Source organism: Bradysia coprophila, unplaced genomic scaffold (assembly GCF_014529535.1).
Source record: "Bradysia coprophila strain Holo2 unplaced genomic scaffold, BU_Bcop_v1 contig_358, whole genome shotgun sequence".
Lineage (NCBI taxonomy): Eukaryota > Metazoa > Arthropoda > Insecta > Diptera > Sciaridae > Bradysia > Bradysia coprophila.
In genome coordinates, this window is record NW_023503616.1 from 771634 (window position 1) to 791321 (window position 19688).

Here is a 19688-nt window from a genome sequence, read left to right on the forward strand (position 1 = left end):
CTTGCATGCACTTCTCATAAGACTTTGACATTTACATTGCAAATTTTACATTTGTAACGTTTATTTGCAGACTTGAAATAAATAAATTGATTGCACTCCGTGCATACAACAACACTATAAATACCTATTGAATTAAAGAAAATGTAAGAGAAAATGTAAAATTCCGTGTGTCCATGATGCCTTACTTTCCTCTCTTACGGTAAGAAAAGCAGTTACAATAAATCCGTTTATTTTTCATTCACATCCCGTTCAAATCAATTAAAGACGAAGAAAAAAAAGACCGTAAACAGTTCGAAAATATAAGTTAAAACCGGCGTAAAAAAATGTCTTAATTTATCATGCATAAATAATTAATTAATTAATTTAGTTTAGAGGTCTAAATTGTTTATGTCCACGCGACTATTAAGCTTAGTAAAATTGCTAATTACGCGTATGTTGCCTTAATTAATCGAAACGTCTCAATGGATGTGTACCTTGTACGTGATATATAACAGCACACCTATCGGTTACGTTTTATACAAAATAAACTTTGTTGTGCGAGTTTTTATTTTTCATTCGCTCGTTGCAATCTCTGAATGAGAAAAGAGGAGTGAAATAATTAAAACTTTGTTACCAATTTGTTTCTCTCATATTAAATAAGTTATATGTCTTAGATTTATAACCGATACAAACAGCGAAACAGCTATTAATTAGCTAGTACCTTTTCCCGTCCTTGCAGCGGATATGGTTTGCAAAAAATAATATATTTTATCCACTTTTGTTCACAACATGCACGGCAAGAAAAATCAACACATGAAATTGATCATCTGCTATCAACAACGATGACAAGAATAAGCGATAAGCCTTACACAGTAACCATTTATATGCCAAAATATATGTTTAAATGAATGAAGTAAAAGATTTTTTTTATCAAACGCTATTGCATACTTTAAACAAAAGAACAACTAGGTTTTATCATTATATAACGACAAAAATGTTTATCGTGCTAATGTACTCAAGTGTAGCAAGTAAAATCTTAATTTTATGTGATGTCCAGCTATCCATCACAGCAACATTAAGAGAATGCAATACAATAGTTTCTATTAATTTTCGTCATTGATCGTCGTTGATTAATGAAGTTCTTGTGAAGCGAGTCAGCGGGATCAACTGATGAAGGTTAGTTCTACACTGACCGATCTCGGACAACCGCCAACTACTTAGGCCGAAACAGTATCTACGTCTTGATGCTTTCTTCCATCGCAATTTACTTAACGTAAATGATTTGCAATTAGTGATTAATGAAAAAGTGGTTAGATAAGAGCGAAAATAAGCTGTGTTCATTCTCATCGGTTCACTTATCTATTTTTAAGATGAGTCTTTATGACAATTTTTAAGCTTGAGTTTATTAGGCATTTTGCAGATCAAAGACCTGGCAGTCTTAACCTGTTACATCAGACGGCAAGCGTATGACTAGTATTGTTATCGGGTCTATTACTTCCACCGATGAAAGTATTTTTAATGGATTGATTTCAAATCTTGTACTTCAATTCTTTTTAACCTTTTATTTTTGTCGTCGTTATCGATAACAGATGAATAGCGGCAGGTACATCATTTCACTAAGGGCCCTCACAATCCCTCTCAATAGAATAAACTGACAAATATAACCTGAAAGTCCAGGTAAGAGCAACTTTCTTGGTGAGTTATATGTAAACAACTGTTTTGGTTGAAAAAGTTGTCGCAATATTTTCTCGCGATTTTAGTGGCTTTTAGAAACTTTATTACCATTCCAGTTCAAGAACATCCCTTCCATTTCAAGTCAAATGACCAATATTTCTCATAAATTGAGTTTTTCTTGATGCGGTTGGGAAATTAAAATACATCTGAGAACTAGGACACAGAACGTTTCGATTGTCATCAAGAAAAAAGATAGAAATAAAAAAAATAATGATCACCGAGAGCCCGGAGAAGAAAAATCGGAAGGGACATAAAAACAGTTAAATGCAGACAGTCTCCTAAAATCCAATATATCATGAAACAATAAAATAAATTTGCAATTTCAAAATCGCAACATTGAGCTTATAATGGTTAATTCTCAAGTTAAATTGCAACTGAACGTTGAAAAACGGTTAAATTGCAAACGAAACGACTTTCCTTTATTGTTGGTTATTATTCTGATGTTATTCAACATAATACAACCATTTTTTAAAAGAAATCTTCTCTTACAAGATATTACCATAAAATATGGCCAAACCAATAAATGTTTTGATACATAAACCTATACAAAGTAACAATAAATCAAATCAAGATGCATTTTTGGGCATATATTGAAATGTATTCAGCGCAACTGGTTGAGCCTTAAGACGACAAAAACTGCAAAAAAAAATGTTTTATTATAAAACTTTCTACATAAGAACGCCAATTGATTGAATTACGCTGCGTTATTTATAAAATGTGTCCACATGTTGTGTGTACGATAATGCGGTGTTACGATTACATATTGCAATTGTGCAAAACTGCATTGCGAATCAAACAATTTTATGGCGAGGCAGAAAAAAGAAGTTTTTTTGCAAGACAAAAACGCCATTTTGGTATTTAAATTATTATTTAATTGATTAAATGATGGTGGTAACGTCGGTCGCTTCGGTCATAAAGTCACATAGTTTGCAATGGATCCTGCTATAGAATTTTGTATCATATTTCGCTAATTTTTCCCTTGAACGACACCTTGATTGAACTTCTATGCGCTAAAAAATTTGCTTCAAAAATATTTCAAAAATGTCTTTTACATTTTCCGGTTTTGTGGCTTGTTTTACTGTTTCAATATACCGAATTAATGAATAAGATGTTTAAAGACTGGTACTGTAATTGTTTGTTATCTAAAACGTTACAATTACCAATTAGTACGAAATAACCCATTTGAAATAAATACTTTTGAAATTTTATTTATTATACCACATAGCACAGCTCCTAGCATCAACACTGAATTAACAAACGTCAAGTTTGAAGATTTTATTCTTACTAAAGACACACTGCGATTTTATCACCTTCCGAATATTTTCTACATTAATCCTGGGAGCAGTGCTACGACCACCAACATTATTTGATATGACGAGCACGTACGTCACGGAACGTTTGAATTTGACTTTATTCACAGCACTATTCCTAGCATGAACACTGAATTGACAAGTATCAAATTTGAAGGCTTTAGTGATAAGAGCTACCGCTTAGGATTGTTTGTATTGCATGTTTTAACTCATACAACTAAAACATGTAACCTATCGTTACAAAACAAATACAGGAGCAGTGCTCTGCTTCGGTTATTAAATCATGCTCAAGACAAATGGTGTACGTTGTCTGTAAGCGACTAAGAGACCACTTTCCAACAATCCACAACAGATTACGTCTTTGTTTAGATATTTTTATTTCGACGTGCGGAAAGTTTGTACCGTCAAAATAACAGAGATTATTCATTTCCGTGGGACGGAGTGAGTAGATTTATTTTATTGAAACTTGCTTCTCTACGATGACAGTGAAAATATTACGGTCCATAATTAACTTGATAACTTTATTTTAGACGTAAGGTGTTTTACGAATAATTAATAACAACGCACAATGTTGAGTGGTATTAATTGGTCTGCGTTTTACTCATTCGGAAAATGTAAGGAAACTTTTCGGCACAATAAATTTTCTAAAATCATTAATCCATCAAGTTGATTACTTCATGTCGCTCGTAACTTCGAAATGTATTTCAATTATTTAAATCTTGGAAGATAATAATAACTAAATAATTATCGAAAAGACAATGAAAGCCTGCTTACCGTGAGACACTGCCTAAAAGTATATAAGCAGGACATATCGAATGTAAATCATCACGGTCTTCGAAACCGGCATTAAACGTGACTCAATAGTTTTATACAATAAAGATGTTAGAATGGTTATACCGTCGGATGATGATGATTCACAGTTTTCAATACGAAATTATTTATTTATTTAATTATTTAACGAAATTGATAAAGAATAAGCGGTGCTGTAGTCCTTAACACATTTTAAATTTGTCGAAGCGCATGTTTTAAATACTTTCCAATTATAAAAAGGAAATCCAGCAAATCAGGTGCACTCTTTTCACTAACTGTGTGCTTAGCTTATGTATGTTTTGTATTTATACAGAATAATATTTTGTCAGTGAACGTTAAATCTTAGTTTTAATCTATCACGAACAAAGTAAGATTGTTCATTAAGGCCAGAACGTCTTTTCGTACAACATGAAAAAACGTTTCAATTATTATTACCTTTGGTTAGCGATTGTTTTTTTAGATATCCTTTTTATTTCTATATTTCATTGAACATCAATTAATTTTATCAAGTAAACATTAGAATCAGAAATAAAACTCGCGCGGCGATTTCAGAGTAAACGTATATAGACATAGACACCATCCCACATAAAATACGGAAAGCGACATGCCGCGAAAATATAGAAACTTTAACTAAATAAATTGATAAACTCAAAAACTCATATAGACCGGACTGCATTCAAATTGAAAGCAAGAATTGAACTAGCTATGTAATAAAGTTCCAGATTTTTTTCCATCACGGTACTTTTTTTTTGTCAACAACATCTATGCGATAGAAAAAGACAAACAACGAGTGGAATATAATATATATATAATCTGTGAACATTTAATATACAGTATTTGTTCATGGTGTGGTTCAACTCGCTATGCAGAGGGAAACGAAAAGGATACAAACAATTTGCGTGTAGGATGGTGAACATTTTGTTGGAATATTATATGGGAAATGTGTTGATGATATAGAATCTGTTCCCAGCTTCGAAGATTGTAAATAATAATAAAAAGAAGTAAAAAAAAACCGTACGACAAATGCTGTTTTACGTTTTACATAATAAATCTGGTAAATAATGTACTGTCAAGGGGTTCATGATTTACATAAGAAGTACGAAATATAGAATACAGGACGACATAAGGGTTGTATTTTTCCATTCAAATGTTGAAAAATATTTTCCGAAAATGAAGTAGACTTTTTCTTTGCAATCAAATTATTTATCGATTCAAACCTTAGATGAATTGATGAATATATATAAGAAGCTTTCAAAGGATATTAGAAGAAAGTAGAGCTAACTAAAAATCGATAAAGTTTTCGTTTGAAATGAAATACGAGCGATGAAAGGAGTTTAGCTAATTTTAAAACTTTTCTTCGCTTGGTAGAATTTAGAGTCCTAGTTATTGAGTCTCTAAAGAAGCTTTTCTCAATTATACTTTTTTCTTCGAATAATCGACTCGTTCCGGAACTTCACTCATTCAATGTTACATGGCAACTACGACGTGGAGTTCTCTAAAACAGACATCAATCCAACAAAACTGTCACTTACGGCTATTCATCTGTTATCGGTAACGACGACAAAAATCATGACAATTATTACTGCAACAATTACAATAATTATTAAACAATTACAAAGTACTCTACCTCCAACACTTCTTCACTTCTGCAACATTTAACAAATTTCAATATCAAAAAATGGATCGTTCACCATCACCATTCATGTTCAGCTCAGACGATGAAGCAATGGAAACTGATGATCTGCCGCCGCTATATCCAGAATTTAATCAACCCAATCTGAGATATTCTTCTGTGATTGATAACGGCGACATAAATAATGACAAGTTCCGGTTAATATGGTCTATTATTTAGTAAAAAGCATGTTAAAACAATCGAAGTACAAGATTTGAAATCAACAGACTGAAATCACTTTGATCGATGGAAGTAATAGACCCGATAATAATACTGGTCATATGCTTGCCGTCTGTAACAGGTTAAGGTAATTCGAATCACACTATTTATCAACGAATGTGCATGTTTAATGGATATTCTTACTCTTAGCCTACATTTCAGTGTCTCATTCTTACGTTAAGACCAAAAAACATCCTTCTTCGTGAAGTTTTTCACGTTGTGGTTAAACATCGCTAAATAATTGATTACTTGAATCATTACAGCCAATTATCGGTTACACCGAAGCGAAGCCCTAAAATCAGCGTGGATTAATTTTTAACCACAAAAAAACGTTTATCTTAATGTGAATCTAAATTTCCGGTTATTTATATAATTAGCATAGACGTAACATCGTCTGGACATTTTATATTTTACCATTCACAATATCATTAATGAATTTCTAGGTATAAATAAGAATTAAAAGGTTGGAAGAAAATCCACCAGAGCTTATACACACACAAAAAAAACAACGAACTTATACAACAAAATAATTTGCATAAACCGGTAATTGTTTTATTGGCCGTTTACTTTTATCGTAAGAATGGCGTGATTGGTGGCTCGAAGTAGACAGCTGATTTATTGTTATTTAATCTAATTTGTATTACGGGGTGTTTGTAAATAAATTTCGAGATAAAGGAAAGTGACGATCTCAAACGTATATAATGTTGAAAGTAGAAGATCCACAAAAAGATTCGTCCTGTTATCACATACCAGTGATATACCAGAGCTACAGTTCTAACGTTTTTAACTGATGTTGACAAAGATTTGGGGGAAATTGCTTTGACCTTTCAGAAACCGCAAGAGTATTGCGATCTGTTGGTTTTTTTCATTGACGTAACGTCTCACGTTTGGTACAAAATCCTTTACTTCGTTTGTTTGGATATGCATTAATCGATACCTTATATCAACGACTGAAGCTACTCACTTTCCTTTGACATCGGTGTCGACAACAGATGACTGGGCGCTTCTAAAAAGTTTTCTTTTATGCATTCTCATAAAATCGAATTCCAATTGACATCGCCGCAAACCTGAAATAAAACAAAAGCAACTAAATGCAAAACTTTTTACCACTCAAGCGACTAAACCTCATGTCCATCTTTTGATAACTACAAATTTGCCAAATAATATTGAGCACAATATTTTTATTTGTAAAGCCCGACATGAGACTGTCTGTCTCTTCTCTACTATCCCCCTTTCAATAAAAATTAAAGTATACCAACACGATACGGTTTAGTTCCCCAGCAGCATCCGCCTCTTTAAATTTCATTCATCTGAATTTATTCCCAATATTTCTGGTTTGCAACCAATGATAAAATAAGGGAGTGTTTTTTTCGTCGTCATATATGCTTTTTTACGTTACGCTGACTTTACGAATTGAATAAAATGATAGAAGTGAACAGAGTTGGTGTATGAGTGTTTGTAGCATATGTTCTTTGAAGATATTTTTAATGTTTGATTCATGTATCATCGAACTGTATAAGAGATATTCTTTGCATGTTAATACAAAATAAAACAAATGAAATAAGAACATTGATTCTGTGACCTGTACAGAAATATATATACAGTCGAATGTTTATACTAATTTTATTTTAGTACAGGTGTACCTGTAACATACCTGCTCTTTCTCTGTGTTATAGGCTATAATGAAACATTTATTACTCATACATGACAGCGTAAAAGTTAAATAAAATTCAATTCGTTTGATATATTAATCAATGAACGGTATAAATTATGAATGACGATACTATGCAGTAATCACTACGAATTATTTTGCACTTACTTTTAGCCGCTCTTATAACATAAAACGTTTGTGAGCAACAATTTTTTACGTTCTGTATTTGCTTTGAGATGTTAGCTTCAATTCTATGTAGCAGGACTGGGTGTGTTTGACCTAAAGAAAGTCCTTCGATTAATATTTATTTGCAGTAACAAGATAGCTACAATACTGCCGTAGTAATGTTCAGCTTTTTGATTATTTAATTGTTTATTACCCGTATCATCTCATCGAAAACATTTATTATAAATTCTTCAAGATTGATGAAATATCTCTGAACCATTTCAGCGACAATATCAACAATGAGTTTGGTTTATAAGTCAGTATCTGTATGATAAAACTGAAGTAAAAGTGCTTGCTCACAGTGGAAGCATTTATCATATTTAAGTGAATTAAATGGTTTTTGTTAATGTTAAACCATTTATACCCTCGTCTCTATCATACCTGTCTTGAATGATCAAAACGATCAAGAATTAACCATACCCAAAAAAATGTGCAGACTAATGGTAAGTGAATTGTTTGTGTTCGAACTGTTAAGCTGTAGTGTTGATGACCTCACCTACAGCGAATAGAGTTTGATTTGACATTTCATCTTTAAAAAAGCGGAAACGGATTATGACGTTAGGCGACACAGCTTATTTCATTCATTCATAATTGGTGTAGTTGCTTCTGGCCACCCCCTAGACACCTCGACAAAAAATATATGTGAATAGCGTGAATAGTGTCACAATGTTGCTTCTGGCTAACAATGTTGATACCGAAGAAGCCATTGGACAACAATTTTGTGATGAAATTTGGTTATTGATATTTTCAAAGCAGATCTATGTAACGGCAACACCTTGTTTACAAAATTAGGAGACGTAAAGTCGAACAGTATCTGCTTGCAAATTATGTTATCTTAGAAGTGTAATGAAATTTGCAAGAATACATTCCGACACTGTCCGATTTTAGGCCACCTAATTTTGTAGACAAGGTGTATGCAATTGCTAGAGAGCTGCTCTCATATCGTACTTAAGTTGGAGTTAGATTTTTACTTTCGTAGAGTCCTTTCGCTCCCTAGGCAAAAACCCTTTGCCTTGCTCGTAAAGTATTTATATATGTCATAAACGTACTCAGACTGTAGCCTTCGGATATCAAATTACTTTCCTCATATCAGCAGCATTTTGCAATAACCATGTTAAAAGACATTTTTTAAATGGTAGAAACTTGGATATTACAAAATGGAGTCCATATGGTAATATACTATTCTTTGAATGTTTCATTGATGATAGAGGAATTTTACTGATTTAACTGTAATATGACTTGTTTTTATGATGCAAACTTTTTGTGTTACTTCGAGTCAACTGAAAAGGATTGTTGGTAAATGAGGATGATAGTTTCCGATAAAACTGTACTGAAGGAAGCAAGAACATTATCGTCGATTTTCGTCACTGCCGTCGCCTAACAATAGTGAAAGCAGCAAGACAAATATTGATTTTTCAAGTGTTTTAAATCCTAAAACATACACATTTATTGACGAAACCGACTGCAAATGCGACTGTGCCTAATAAATTCAAAACATATCGGAACTAAGCTATCATCTACACTCTAATATGGACAATATGTGTAACAAATATACACAAAGGACCAGGAAACATCACCCCTATTTTCACAATAACAACGCACTGAATACAATCAGTGTTTTTTACAAAAGGGATGCACATGATAATTGGGATAATCCGTACAATCTTGCTCCTTTTTGGTTTTTGATTTTTACCAACCCCACAATATTCAAAACGTTATAGTTTACATGTCTGATGCCTTTTATACGATGTAATTCGACGTGTTTTATTTTTATTATACCCTTAATGTTTAGGGTTAGTATATGCATGTATAGTTAGCATGTGTACTGGTTCATAGCGTATTATGTTTTAGAGAATTATATTTGGTTACAACTATTACAAGTTCTTATTATTATTTTTATGATTGAAAAATTTATTTGGAACTTGAGATTTATTGTAATAGTGACATCTAAAGTTCGTCATTGTTTTAAATCCATTTTTAGGGGGAGTTTTATTTCCTTTCAAGTTGCTTTTTCTTTTGTGCATATCGAAATGTAAAATCAACAAAGCATTCATTCCGCACAACAGCGTTTCCGATTTTATATTTACCTGTGCTAGAATTTTCCAGACATATGTTCAAGTTCCATCGATAATTATTGTTACAGTATGTCCGATTTGATTTCCCAATAAACAAGCCAGTCATTCATTCCGATAACAATGGAATATTATTGTAAATACAACAAATATACACAATACAGAAATTCGGGGCCGAATATATATCGAACTCACTTTATAGCAAATACAAAAAAAATATTATACGGATACAACGGATACATGTTCACCAACAGGTACACCTACTCCTTATATCAACACAAATAATAATTGCGATATGATCTACCCTTTGTACAAATATAGTGATAATTTAATAAAAACAGTTCTGGGGGTGATTTTGTATTTGTATTTTGATGATCTTAATCTGTTTGAGCCAACTGGAATTATTGACGACACATGTATGCGTTTAGTGATTGTTGTGTGACTCTAAAATTAAATTAAATTAGAGGCCAATAATGATTTGATCATTCGAGTAATGCTTGGTTACAAGACCAGTATTAATAATCAAATAAAAATGCTGCATATTGACTGGTATATGCTTGATATGTATATCATTTTGTTACATAATGTAGCAGATTGGACGGAGCACACGGAAAAATGTAAAAATAAAAAAAATCATTTATTTATAGTCCCGGCTCTTTTATTTTGCATTATCGGGAGACTAACAAGAAACGTTGAAGAAAATGTATTTAAATGAAACGATAAATTTTGTTGCTTTTAAACTGCCTAAACCGAGAACCAACAAAAAATAAACCAACAAACAACCAAAAACTAAAATGGATAAAACATTCGTTAGTTTTATGGTTTGATTTTAAATATTATGTGTGTAATGTTATGAAAGCATCTGCCAAATTTTGTGGCATTTATACGGATCATTAATTTTTTCTTCAAATTCTATTGAATACAGGCCGCTACATTGGCGCTAATTTTTTTTTTCTCATGGGTGCCTTTAGCTAAGTCGAATATTTTACTAAATACACAAACAGAATTCGTCGACAGTTGAATTGTATAATATCGAGAAAATACTAAGTCCCCTTAATACCGAATGAACTAGAGAGAAAAAAAACACACAAACAATAAGTTAAGTATCCTTTTAGCATTTATAAAAACATAAAAAATAATATTATTGCATACGCTTCGAGCATATTATATTACTTTGCTAAAGAACACAAATTCTTCACATTAAAGCCTTCACCAGAAATCCGCTCTTGACTCGAAGTCTCGAATGTCAGTCTATGTAATATTCAATCACTAATGAGGAAGTCACGTGGCACGAACGAGATTTTCCATCAATTCATCCGTGAAATTTCCACCCCCCTATTATTTTAACATTACGAAAATCTGACGGCGAATTGATGCAATGTACGTACGTACGATAAAAAAGCATTAGGCTGAAATAGCAGATTTTATTTAATAAGCGTGTTGTAAAGTATATTCCTTTATTTTCAATGTTTAGTATTACATCACAATGCTTACATAACATTTCTCTGTTTTTAAAATCACAAAAAATATATACTCATACAAAGGTATACGGACTTTTTTTCGTGGTACATTGAGTTGGTGGAAACTGCTTACAAACAACAACAAAAAAAAATCGTACGAAATACACAGAAAAACCACTTCTTGAACTCTATTGGTTTTCAAAAGAAAACAAATAAAAGGAAAAATTCAACCATTACAAGTTTTCCACAAATTGGATCCGCTGGGAATTGAAAAGATAAATTTGTCTTCTGAGTATACTTTTCATTTTATTTCTTCTTATTATAATTTCAATGTCAGGTTAGTCATGCGATCAAATTTTTACGATTTTATTGTCGAATAGACACTATTACTTCCTTTTTGGTTTGCTAGCAATTACGTTATATTTATAAGTTTAGTATGAGAATATTATACGGGTTAGGTGGAATAAATAATAATTTGGTGAGACAGTGGACTTTTTTATTTAGATTTTTTTTTCCTCAAATGTATGGATCATTCATAAATTACGTTACACATTTCAGTGATGTCCTCAGAATTAAATCCTACCTAACTCAAGACAATCGCGCCCATTGAAGTAAAAACTATAAGTTAAGAATCTCTTGAGTTATTTAAGATTTTATTTTGATGACAGCATTGAAAAAGCGTAATTGTAGGAATGGGGGACTGAAGTTTCAATAATTTCGATAGACAACATAAAAAAATTATTCTACACTATCGTAAAATTATAAGCATTTATCTGATTTTCAAAGATCAGTCAAACATAAAAAAGACTATACGTCTCTATATGCCTCTCTTTTCTTCTCATGTCATTTTTCCTCAATTCTCTCACGAAAAAGGTTTTCTTTTGGGTTGAATTGGGGTCGTAGTCGTAATTGAAATATGAATTTAAAGTATAAAACTTGAAAATTAGGCAATATTGTAGAACATTTTTTGTTTACAATAACATTCTTCATCTAAATACAAAAAATGTCAAAAGTTCAACGTCCCATTGCCTTTTATCTTTTGTAAAATGATCCGAATTTGTGAGATTGTTTTTATCATTTTAGCTATTTACAGACTGCAAACATATCAGCAATATCAATATCGGTTCTATTACTGTTGGAGGACAATCGTTTCTGTCATCACTGAAACTTAATTCACCATGTCAACACCAATTCAGGATTATATGTTATGCTATGAAGTGACATTGACCTTACGTACATATCATCATATTTCTCATTCACTTTGTGTTAATTGTGGCGCGAAGACGCTATTTTTCTTATAATAATATCTAATTTGACTCATCACAAAGTATCGAGTTTCTAATGCGATAATCTCACGAAGTATCAATGTAAGTCAAGTCCCTATTTCAATAATTACTTCTTTTGATAATATTCCAAGTGATTATAATCTTTTACTTCATTTCTTTTAACATGCGTTTTGCTATATAAGAGCACATAAGTCCGAACTTCCCGTTTATTTTTGTCATCGTTATCGTTATCACTATACACCAAAAAAAAAGCTCTGGGAGTTAAACGGAGCAAATAATCTAACTTATGAATACATAATGTAAATTTAAAAAGTACATTGTATATTGGACATACAATGATACTTTCTTGGCAATGAAAGAAGAAATCGGAGTAGATTCACAATACGATACAACAGAGTCGCTTTTCGGGTTTCACTGTTTATTCCAAGAATAGGTTATCTCGCCGTTATCTCGAACCGGGTACCACCAACCACCAGCAAAACGCTAAAAAAATTTTGAGCGTTACTGTGATCGCTAAATCTAATTTATTCAAAAGTTGATCATGTGCTTCACTGTCACTCAAAACTGTGTCATCAATTACAGCAAACACTCGTCCTCGATATTTTAACCAACATAAGAAAATTGAAGCACGAAGTGCAAATAGCCTAAGTAGTATTAAAGTATTATTAAGAGACTATTTACAGACAGTGTAAATATCTATAGAATATCTAAAGAATTTAAGGTTTACACTATGCGACTATACGAATTTTGCAGTCAAAACTTTATGGAAGACACTCACAGAATTCTTCAGCTTTTACTTTTTGTATGTTAGCTATGTCAACGTAGGCTAGCCACTGATTTCGAAATGGTGTCCTCGATTGAAGTGTTATATCCAATTAAATGTCCACAAAATTTGTAATAAAACGCAAAAGGTTAATACGCGAAAGTCAATACGTTAAAATCAGTTTTCACATAAGACAGTTTACGAATTCTGTGAATAGAGTTTAATCTTTTACTTCATTATGTTTAACAAAAATTTCGATGTACAAGGGGGCACTATAAAATGGGCTCGATGCATATTTTTGATCGTTCTCAATAGTAGATGTCTAAACCGTTTGTTTCTATACCTATGAAGACATGAAAATTTTAGCTAAGTATAACGATCATCTGTTTGATTCACGAAGAAAACTTTTTTTTATTTTACATCAAATGTCTGTAAATGGCAGTGTTCAATCAATGGCCGTGCCGGCTATATATATAAAAACACAATGCGCATGTTGAATTCAGTTAACATCAATATAATGTATTTATAGGTTTCTTCGATTCGTTTGTCCTGTTCCAAGATCGAAGAGAGAACACATATTTTGAACAACGATGAGACCGATTGACATTTGAATTTCAATTCAATTGCGGCATTTGTATCTTATGTTACGCTCTTTTACCACAAACGGAAAACTGTGCATTTTGTGTTCGGGATGGCTTGCATGTAACCGGTCATATTATATACCATTTAGAGATGTAGGGTCGTCGGCGTATAAAATGCTTACAAAATAAATTTCAATAGAAAATAAAATAATTTTGCTCAGACAACACACATAATTTTCAGAATTTTCAGTCGTCATTCCTAATGGGATAAATGTAAATTTGATTGGTTATAATGTTTCGACCATTCTTCATTATCCAATTCAAGAATTGCGGCTGTTAGGTTCCACATAACATATGAAGAATCTGACAAAATAATTGAAATTTTCGAGGATTATTTATGATTGAGATCAGAAAACTCAGAAACTTATTACATTATGTGGAGACAACTTTACATATATTACATTTAAAAAAAATATTCTGGCTGTATAGCAGGCAGACTCTGGCTACAGATTACGTGACACCGTTCTGAAATATTATTTTTAGTTTATCTATCAAGGGTTCCATTAAATAATGTTGAGATGATTGAGCCAGGCCCGACTTCACCTTTTGGTTTTAATCATTTAAATTCCTATATTGGCCCCTATCTCACATAATTTTTACGCTTTTCGAGTAATACGTTGCGCCTTTAGAAAAATAATTTTTGGCCATAGTCTGATGCCCTTTAGTAACCGGTCCGGCCCTGGATTGAGCTAAATGTCTAGGAAATAAGTGAATTTATTTTCATCAAAACAACTTATCATTTCACATTACCGTCAATATTTACTTCTGTGAGTGCACAAGCGTGCACAATTGGCAAGGTCAATTACTACCGTTTCTTCCTAGTTTTATAGATCTATGAATTGTGTAAAATAAAACCATGTTGCGGTGGCTATAAAGAGATATCATTTACGATAAGCCAGTTGAAACATTGTTTCTGCATAAAATGATTTTATACTTTGACTTTTATTATAAGCTCTCTGGAGACGGATTCATTGAAATTAAAATATTTTACGCAATGATGGATTTTCATCGCATTAAATAAATATATTCCAGAATTTTTGCTGTGATTTAGACATTTGAAAATAAATACCAGAGGCATTTGCCAATTAAGGCCGAATATTGATCTCTAATCAAATATTGAATTGAATTTTTTATATTATTCGTGATTGCAACTGTAACTTTTATTCGGTCGGAATCTACGATGGTATATGCATAAAACTTTACATTTTTCAAGAGCTATGTGGTACGTTTAGGATTGAATATGATCAGAAAAGGTCAGGTTGGACATAGGCTGATTCAACATATTAGACCTGAAATCTGCAATTCGTCAATTCTTTCAAAATATTCTTTAGGATCTGACAGTTTTTCACGTTGAGAATACGGTATTCTGAAAGTAACATCTAAAGAATGTCTGAAAAATATGCTCTTTCGGCACGGTGTGGTTGAACAAAGTCTAATTAAAAGTGTAATGCAAAGTAATCCTTTTTAGACCCGTACGAAGTACTGGGGTCTTATGCGTTTACGCATACGTCCGTAACACGTCGAATTGGACTCCCTGAGTAAGGGGAAACCTATTGTGGTTGTCTAGAGATGCCAAATCAGTGAAAAAAAAAGTCCGTCTGTCCGTCTGTCCGTCTGCACAATAACTTGAGTAAAACGCATCGGATTTTGAAAATCTTTTTTTTCCCCGTTTGGTAATGTCAAAAGACAGGCTAAGTTCGAAGATGAGTGATTTTGGATCGACCCTTCCCGAGCTGTGGCCCAATAAGTGCTTTACGGTTTTTCGAAGATATCTCCGGACATTTAAACGTTAAACTTGTAAGTGATACGTCAAATAAAAGGTATTTACAATACCGATCGACAAAAAAAAAGTTTATGGAAATCGGATGACCGACTCGTGAGTTAGACCCCTTGGTGTGAAACAGGCACAGGGCGGCAAGCAGTTTTTGCTTGTAGGTCGGCCACATTTCAACATATTTCGTCTGTTTTAGCTTTATTAGATAGGTATTGACCGTACCAATCAGGGAAAAAAAAGTTTTTGAAATTATGTTCTCCGGAGCGTGAGCTAGGTCTCTTGGAGTGAGCTCTTATCTGGCTACTCGGCCGTACAGTGAACGTGGAGTATTTTGTCAATATCTCGAGTAAATTTTGACCGAATTTCATGATTTTTTTTTGTTTGAAAGGTATTAACGAATGTAAAGCGTCGGTAAAATTTCCGGTCTCCTAACAAAATGGCTGCCGGTGGCCATATTGGATTTTAATAAAAGTGATATATCTTGGGAAAAATGGTACTTAGAGTGTTTCTGTTAACATGGAAATAATTTGTTATGTGTGTGGGGTGTTTCAGGCATTCCATATATGGACATCTACATATATCTATATTCACCTATATTGAGCTATATACAGGCATATAGAGCTATATAATAGCATATTCATCTGTGAAATGTTTATTTATAGGAAAATATAGGTAAATATAGCGGTATATAGCTGTTTAAATAGGAATTTATGAAAGTTGACTTCGTACGGGGCTGTCTATATTGCCTCCGGCAATTTATTTGTATATGCTAACAAGGCAAAGAAAGATAATGTAAGTGATTTTAAAGGGCGAATAGCTTTTCAGTAGAGAATGAAGTAAAAGAAATGAAGAGTTTCACAGTAAAGGCTTTTGATACGAATAGGTGTTTCGTACGGGTCGGCGTTAGCTATGTTTCTTAATTATTATTGGTAATGATCTTTTGATCATTTTAGGCATAAAGAGAGAAAAAAGTCGGCGGGTAGTTTTTGAGATAAATTGAATTCTATAGAGTGGCGGATGTTTAGCATGTCCAGATATGAATGTAGGGCGGCAGAACAAGGATTTTTAGGTAGCTACGCTACATCCTTGCTCTGCTTCCCGAGATTCATATCTGGACTCGGCCGGCTCAACATCCGCCACTGTAACACCTTTAGTTTGCCTCTAAATCTAACTTTTAGTCCTCGTTCAGGACGCAGTAGCCGTCTTTCAGACCAATGGTAGAGAATTTCAGAATTCAACAAAAACAGAAAACAATGTTTGATCCAGATCTATTAAATGGCCAAAAAACTTTTACAGCTCCATACAATTCCATTTATCTCATAAACCGCCCGCAAACTTTTTCTTTCTTTAGGCCTAAAATGATCAGGAGAAAAAAAAATACTTTGCATTACACTTTTAATTAGACTTTGTTCAACCACACCGTGTCAGTAATCTTTTCTAAAAAATAATTAAAATTCCATTAAATAAATTTCAACACCTTCAACAAATCGTTCTACACCTCCTAAAGGGCACCAGACAGAACATATATTCGTCTAATAACAAAATAATGTCAATAAAAATATCATATTGCATAATAGATACTCCAAAGCGCATATAGGGATAACACTCTTCACGTCCACATATCATTCAAAATAGATGGTTGTTTGATTTCAGTTATATAGTGTTTCAGTAATAACTGTGAGTGTTTTTGTTTTCTGTACTTGTTAACACTTGTCTTAGATTTCTAAAAACAAACAAAATTATTGTCGGTAGTTTTGTATACAATCAAAAAAATATGAACGTTTTGTAAACACCGAGGAGAACACCATATCAAGTGTTAACGATTCTTTTTTTCTTTTCGGGATTTAATATGATACGTAAAGAAGTACAATGTTTATAAACAAATACCAACCATAAACTGTTTTATTGTCTAAATAAATTCTGAATTGAATTCACAAGAAATTCGATTAAAAAAAATTCTACTTTGATTATTCTTATAAATTTTATGTTAATATAGTATACTAAACTATACGCAGTATCTATACCTATTAAGCCATTAAAATTAAGATTTTGTTTGGGAAATAAAAACAGAAAATTTGAATGTTTTGTCTAATGAAAAACTTAACCCATAATCATGAGTGTAATAATCATAAATAGTAAACCAAGATCATCAATTCGATCGAACGATACACAAAAAAAAACAACAAAAAGAACGTATATGGCATCGCATAATAATACAACCATGTTGTAACACCAAACAGTGAACATAAAAGACGAAACAAACTGTGTTGGAGCAATAAACAGTTTCGTTGTAATAGCTAACAGTTTCCCACAGAGATTTCGGCGCCTAGTATCAAATTTCAGAAAGAAATTCGGCTTGAACAATTTATTCCTGTGATTTTCCGTTTAATTGTTCAACTTGTATCATTATCGTTGTTAAAGTGAATCTTATGCAGTATGATAAGAATGATCTGGGAAACTCCCATCGAGGTCTAAACAATCAGTCAATACTTTATGAACACGCATTTACACGCAACAACATGTTGATAGAATATAGTTTTGGTTATACTTACCTGATTGATCTCACGCTTCGCTCGCTTCACAATTGTAATGCCAGTGTTGTGACAAATAAAAATACTTTCTAAACCGTTATTTATTCGTGCAAACAAAATAATTTAGTTAAAAGTCAAAACACTAATATCCACTAAAGTCAGCAAATTGCCAGTATGGTTGAAATGCTTCGCCATTCTTGTTAAACCATACATCAACTAGTGGAGAAAACATATCGTATTGGTATGTATGTCGTCCTCCTACACCAATTGCAAATCCTTTCAAAAATTCTGATCTACAGTCTTTGACAGATTAAGCAGAGTCCTTCGATCACTCAAGTATCTTTTCATTTCGGGAAACGGGTGTCCGAAACCGTGTATACGTTGACCGATTCCTCTGCCTGTTTCTGTTACTTCTTCGGGCTTTAAGCAGGCAGTACCTGAAACCGAAGAAAAGGAGCTCGGTATATCCGTTGTTAAGTGTATAAGTAGCCAGGTAATATACTTCACATGCTACATGCGTCGAAAACCGTACTTTGCATATTTCAAGCACTACGTTCGACTCCCTCAGCATGTAAAATCCGTTACATAGCTCGGGATATAAATGAAAAGTCTCATTTTTGTGTGTTTATATGCCTCGGCTACGCCTCGGATCAACAATATTCACACTAAAATCTATACTTTTCTACTTTTCATCCCTAGTCGTGTAATAGTAGATTACTATACCAGTGAAGTAATTTGATATCTCGTATCCAGATAAGTAAAAATATCCGAGGTCTTCAGCCCCAGGTACTTTTACTCATCGTGATACAAGATATCACATTATTTCCCGTATGCAGTATGCTATTTTACTTTACGAGCGAGTTGAAGTGGTTTCCCTAGGCAGTGAATGGCCCTATTACCTCTATAGTAAAGTAAATTACAATTTAGAAACAATTAATTTGTTACTTCATATGTTTAAAGCATACAGTTATATTGAATATAGGACATGGTGGTGCTGAACGGCGCTTGAAAAATACGCACACTCAGACATTTTTAAAAATGACAGCACTACCAAGCCACCATATGTCGAGTATAACTCTATCGTTTTAAATATCACTTAGTGATTCAAACAAAGCACTTCACAAAGACTAAATTTATGTTAAATACACAAGGAGATTGGAGATGCATACCTTCATTTGAAGACACATAACTTAATACAACAATTATTAAAAACTCGACACGCATTTTTAGTGTTGAACAAACGATTGTAAATGATCAAATGTTTCGGAGAGACTGGAGAGACTGCTGGGAATCTCGCGCCGCGTAATTCACAATAATTCAAAAAATGACACATTTTGTATAAGGAAAATGTCACTTTGGGGGCTCTTGTGAATGACGCGGCGCGAAATTCCTCAACACCACTGGAGACTGTGAAATATTTGTGAATGGCTTTCTTTTAAATAGAAGGTTATCGCTGCCAGTTTTGCAGGAAACTAGCTGATAAAGCCGAATTTCATAATGATAGACAAGAACTAAAAAATAAACAAAAAATCGTTACAACGCGTTGCAACGTTCCAATTTT

At 32.9% G+C, this 19688-nt stretch overlaps 1 long non-coding RNA gene across 1 annotated transcript; it reads right to left on the minus strand.

Moving 5' to 3' along the window:
• Nucleotides 1-18217: 18217 nt before the first annotated feature.
• LOC119081660 lies at nucleotides 18218-19380 on the minus strand. The gene is made up of 2 exons (XR_005088511.1): nucleotides 19297-19380; nucleotides 18218-18564 (listed from the first exon to the last, which is right to left on the minus strand). It is a non-coding gene; the product is annotated as an uncharacterized LOC119081660 (long non-coding RNA).
• Between the last annotated feature and the right edge of the window lie 308 nt (nucleotides 19381-19688).